Source organism: Cynocephalus volans, chromosome 3, assembly GCF_027409185.1.
Source record: "Cynocephalus volans isolate mCynVol1 chromosome 3, mCynVol1.pri, whole genome shotgun sequence".
NCBI lineage: Eukaryota > Metazoa > Chordata > Mammalia > Dermoptera > Cynocephalidae > Cynocephalus > Cynocephalus volans.
The window spans coordinates 11042112-11048322 of NC_084462.1; positions in this window are offsets into that span (position 1 = coordinate 11042112).

The window sequence follows — 6211 nt, forward strand, 5'->3', positions numbered from 1 at the left end:
GGCTTCTATAGTTTTGCTACCTAATACGTATTCATGCTATCTAATGAATATAAATTCCACTTTACTGAGCATGTTCAGCTGTTAGGGTTATATAGCGCCTTTCTACTGAGCATGCCCAGCCACTGGATTTGCAGTCAGCCCCCTGAGGTCCTGCATTGGTGCAGAAAATATGTTCAACTAGCAACAGTAGCTTTCCTCTAGGGGAGGGCCTAAGGAGGGACCTCGGGCCTTGGGGAATAGCTTGAAACCCAGAGGTGTGTCCTCTAACCTCACCCCATGGAAACCAAGCATCTCCTGTCTCATTAAGTTGTTAGCAGCAGCCAGGCTCACCTTGTCCTCTCACATTAAGTAAATGACTGAAAAGTCCAAAAGTTGGTGCAAGGATTGGAAGGTTTATTAAGATACCTGGCATCTAGGGGATGGCCAGGCTAAAATGATCCCACCTTCTGATGCCTGTTCTGGGGCTTATAAAGGGAAAGAGACGGGAAGGTAAGGTAAGGGTTTTGTCCTGCGGGAAAATAGGGGAGGCTGATCATGGGATCAGTAGAGGATCTGAGTCAGATATCAGGGTCCCATGATGGACTGGGTGCTTTGGCATCATGGGGTCTGCAGTTGGTGAACTGGTCAGCTTCAAACCCTTGGTGTTATTTTGGGGTTGGAGTCCTTATTTTCTAGGGAGAGCTCAAAGACAATAACCTCAATCAAACATCACTGGAACGTAAAAATACCTGATTCGGACCTCTAACTAACATGGATGTAATTTTCCTTCATGCAAGAAGGAGAGTTAATGATCAGCTAGGGTGCTTTGCCTTCTCTTGTGTTTCCTCTGTTTGCAGTTGATTAGGGAGGTAAGAAAAAGAAGAAAACTTAGTTTCAATCCTGAATGGTAGGTGCACAACATCTAAAGTCAATCAACTTAAGAGGGTGTAATGGGAGGTAAACAGAAATAAGCCTTTGAGAAGGATCCTTTTGTATCATGATTTCATCTTGGGGCAGTTTCAACCATACGGTCAGTTTCTTTTTGTTATTATTATTTATTATTATTATTGTTGTTTAGATTATTTATTAGTATACATATTATTACAAATCATACTTATTCTTTATGCCCCTTATCCAATCTCTCCCAAGCCCCCTCTCCCTTCCAACTCCCAGCCCTGATAACCCTAGATTTCTTCTCTCCTTCTGAAAGAGTAACAGTTACTCTGTTGACTTGTTGGCTAGATGATCTGTCCAGTGCTGAGAGAGGTGTGTTCAGGTCCCCCACTATTATCATAGAGCAGATGCTTCTCCCATCACTCTGGAATGGGCTCTGTAGAAAGAGACATCTTCTTTGGTCTCCACTGGTGACTCTCCTTGTGTCAATGCACTTGAGTGGCTGGCGGGCCATCTGCATGGTGGTTGTGGTGTCTAGCCACTTTTGTGGCAGCTGTGGCTATGGTAGTGGCTGTGGTGGGCCACCCACATGGAAGAAGTGTTTTTGACGTACTCTTTGCCTGTTTGTGGCAGGAGGGGTCAGTCCCCCACTCCATGCCTCAGGACCCCAGGCAGGCGCTGTGGCATCAGCAGCAGCATGCCTGGATGCAGGAGTGGGGGTTGGCCCCCAGCTCCATCTGCTTTTACATTCTAAGATGTCGTTGCAGAGCAGTTGGTTGGGAGGGGAAGCGAGGAAAGGGTAAGGAAATAGGTGGGAGAAGGAGGAAGGGGGAAGTGTGGTTGAGGCCCGTGGCACCCCCCTCATTCCTGCAGGGAAGACTAGGGGACTTCCAGTGGTGGCTTGGTCATTGCTGGGCCGAATGCAGACGTCAGGGGGGTGTGGTGGAAGCCCTCAGCGCCCCCACCACCCTGGCTCAGGAGACCAGTGTGTTTCCTGTGGCACCTTGGTGGTCATTGCTGGGCTTGGTAGTGGGCGTTGGGGGCCCCACTATCCCAGTTCAGGAGCCTGGGGCTTTTCCTGCAGTGGCTCAGTGGTCATCGCTGGGCTGGTTGTGGGTGTTGGGGGCATGGCTCAGGCCCCTGGCCCTCCTCCCTTCTTGGCTTGGGGGCCCAGGGGGCTTCCAGTCCTTCTAGATTTTATAGGTGTTCTTTGGTGAAGTGAGACCTTTACTAGTTAATATCAAACTTTGTCTCTGGTCTGTGGATATTTGGGTTTTTCTTTCAGTTCTGTTTTGGATTACTCACTGTTCCCACTACTTATACTCTGCACTGGAACTAATTTGTTGTCCTTTGGTTACTTCTAAAATGGGGGAACTTCCCAAGGGGACCAGCACTTGAGCTCTGTGTTGAGCTGAATTGTTGCTTTGCTGATTCTCTGGCAAAGGCTTTCTGTGCAGCTCAGGTTTTAACTGTTGATCTTGTATGTACTTCTGGGTCTTGTGAGGTCTGGTGCACCTGGGTTGTGAAGAAACTCTGGTCTGGGCCTGAGACTTCAGCAAACTGCACCCCCTGAAGTTCTATACTCCTGACCAGTCTCCACTGTGTGGGCCTGTGCTGACTGGGGGGCAGACCAGCTGTCCTTGCTGTTCCCCACTGTTCCCCTGGTGGGCCTGTCTCCCCTACCACTTGCACTCCAAACACTTCCCATGGGATGGGCCATGCTCTGGTCCCCTGTGATGACTCACCAGCCTCTGAGTGGCTCCTTTTTTTCAGTTGTCTGTGGCCCCTTGATTCCTATGTGGGTCCACGGGAACTTGTTAGTGGTCTTGCTGGCCTGGGGCCACCAAAGCCCTCTTCTCCCCTGCCGCCTCCAAGCAACTTCATATGAAGGGCACAGCTGCAGCTCTGTGCACTCTCCAGATCAAGCCTTGAAGTGGCTGGGGATTGAAATGGTGGGAGTGGTCCTTTCTCTCATCATGGCTTCTGCCTACATGAACTCCATAATCTTCCCTCCTTTTCCCCTGAGCTCTAGTGGCCCCAGCTTGGCTGTAATTGCTTTTTAATAGTTGTAAATTGATTGATTTGTGGGAGAAAGTGACACTGGAGACCATCTATTCTGCCATCTTGACCAGAAGCCACTTTGTCTTTTTTTTTAATTTAATTTTTATTGAATCAAAATTGATTACACATATTTTTGGGGTTCAACATTGAGATATGTTGATCAAACCAATATTACTAGTATATATATTGTTACAAATCATAACTATTCTTTATGCCCCTTGTCCAATCTCTCCCCATCCCCTCTCCCTCCCCCTCCCGCCTCTAATTACCCTAGATTTCTTCTCTCCCTCTGAAAGAATAATGGTTACTCTGTTGATTTGCTGCCCAAATGATCTTTCCAATGCTGAGAGGCGTGATCATGTCCCCCAATACTGTCATAGAGCAGATGCCTCTTCCGTCACTATGAAATGGGCTCTGTGGGGAGAGACATCCTCCTCCTTTCTTTATCTCCGTTGGTGACTCTTCTTGTGTCAACACACTCCAGTGGCTGGTGGACCATCTGCACGGTGGTGGTAGTGTCTAGCCGCCTTCGCGGCAGCCATGGATATCATGGTGGTGGCTATGGCTATGGTGGGCCACCCACATGGGGGAGATGATTTTGGCATGCTCTTTGGTGCTGGCAGTGTGCCTGGTTGTGGAGAGTGTCCAATCCCTGGCTCCACACCCCGAGCCCCTGGGTGGGTCCCAAGGCACTGGCACAGTGTGCCTGGTTGCAGGAGGGGTGTCCAGTCCCCTTCTCCATGCCCCGGGTCCCTGGGCAGGCCCTGGGGCACTGCTGCAGTGTGCCTGGTTGTGGGAGGGGAGTCTGGTCCCCTTCCCCATCCGTCCATGGGAACCCTATTAGTGGTCTTGCTGTCCTGGGGACCACCAAAGTCCTCTTCTCCCCTTCCACCTCCAAGTAACTCCATCTAAAGGGCACAGCTGAGGCTTCTACAGGCTCCTGCTCCATGCACTCCAGCATTAAAGTGGCCACAGCCCAAAACACTGAGAGCAGTTTTTTCTTTCTTTCATCGTGGTTTCTCCTGCCTTCATGATTTCCATAGGTCTCTCCTCCTCTTCCCCTGAGCTCCAGCAGCCCCAGCTTGGCTGATACATTTTTATAGTTGTCAATTGGTAGACTTGTGGAAGAAAGTGATGCTGGGGACCATCTATTCATCTTAAATGGAAGCCCCACTTTGTCTTTTTGATTACAGCCAGTCTAACTGGAGTGAGATGACTTCTCAATGTGGTTTTAATTTGCATTTCCCTGATGATTAGTGATGTTGAGCATTTTTCAAGTACAAGCTGGCCTTTTGTATGTGTTCCTTCAAAAAATGTTCAACTCCTTTGACCATTTTTTAATTGGGTTATTTGCTTTTTTACTGTGTAGTTTTTTGAGTTCCTTGTATATTCTGGACATTAATCCCTTGTTGGATGTATAGTTTGCAAATATTTTCTCCCATTCTGTAGGTTGTCTTTTCACTCTGTTTATTGTTTCCTTTGCTGCACAGAAGCTTTTTAGTTTGATTTAATCCCATTTATTATTTTTTCTTTTGTGCTTGTGCTTTTAGGGTCTTATTCATAAAGTCTTTGCCCAGTGCTACTTCTTGAAGTGTTTCCCCTATGTTTTCCTTTAGTGGTTTTATAGTTTCAGGTCATGTAATTAAGTCTTTAAATCATTTTGAGTTGATTTTGGTATATGGCAAGAGATATAGGGCTAATTTAATTCTTCTGCATACAGATATACAATTTTCCCAGCACCATTTATTGAAGAGGTAGTCTTTTCCTCAATGTATGATGTTGTTGCCTTTGTCAAAGATCAGTTGGCTGTAAGTATGTGGGTTGATTTCTGGGTTCTCTATTGTGTTCCTTCAGTCCAAGTGTCTATTTTTATGCCAGTACCATGCTGTTTTGGATATTATAGCTTTATAGTATAATTTGAAGTCATGTAATTTTGTGCCTCCAGCTTTATTTCTTTTGCTCAGGAGTGCTTTGGCTATTTGGGGTCTTTTGTTGTTCCACATGATTAGGATTTTTTTTTTTTCTATTTCTGTGAAGAATGTCAGTGGTATTTTGATGGGAATTGCATTGACTTTGCAGATTGCTTTGGGTAGTATGGATATTTTCACAGTGTTGATTCTTCTAATCCAGGAGCGTGGAATGTCTTACCAACTTTTTGTGTCTTCTTTAATTTCTTTCTGTAGTGATTTGTAGTTCTCTTTATAGAGATCTTTCACCTCCTTGGTTAAATTGATTTCTACATTTGTTTGTTTGTTTGTTTTTGGTGTTTTTTTGGTGACTATTGTAAATGGACTTACTTTATTGATTTCTTTTTTCTGCTATTTCATTATTGGAGAATAAAAATGCTATTTATTTTGGGGTGTTGATTTTGTATCCTGCAACATTACTAAAATTGTTAATCAGCTGTTAGAGTTTTTTGGTAGAATCTTTAGGTTTTTCTACATATAGGATCATGTCATCTGCAATCAGGGACAGTTTGACTTTATCTTTTCCAATCTGGATGCCTTTTATTTCTTTTTCTTGCCTGATTGCTCTGGCTAGCACTTCTAGCACTATGTTAAACAGGAGTGGTGACAGTAGGCACCCTTGTCTTGTTACTGTTCTTAAGGGAAAATCTTTCAGCTTTTCCCCATTCAGGGTGATATTGGTAGTGGGCCTGTTATATATTGCTTTTATAGTGTTAAGATACTTTCCTTCTACACTAAATTTGCTGAGAACTTTTATCACAAAGTGATGTTGAATTTTATCAAATGCTTTTTCTATGTCTATTGAGATAATCATATGGATTTTGTCCTTATGTGGTTGATGTGGTATATCACATTTATTGACTGGCATATGTTGAACCATCCTTGTCTCCCTGGGAAGAATCTCATTTGATCATAGTGTACAATTTTTTTGATGTGTTGCTGTATTCTGATTGCTAGTATTTTGTTGAGGATTTTTGCATCTATGCTCATCAGAGATATTGGCCTCTGGTTTTCTTTTTTTTGTCATATCTTTGTCTGGTTTTGATATCAGGGTGGACCTGAGCACCACTCTCTCAGCACTGGACAGACTAGTGGAGAATGGATAAATAAAATGTGGTTCAACCATACAATGGAATATAATTCAGCCTTTAAAAAGAAGGGAAATTCTGATACATGCTACAATATAATAAACCTTGAGGACAGTATGCTAAGTGAAATAAGCCAGTCACAGAAAGACAAATACTGCATGATTCCACTTATATGGGGTTACTAGAGTAGTCAAAATTACAGAGTAAGAAAGCAGAGTGGTG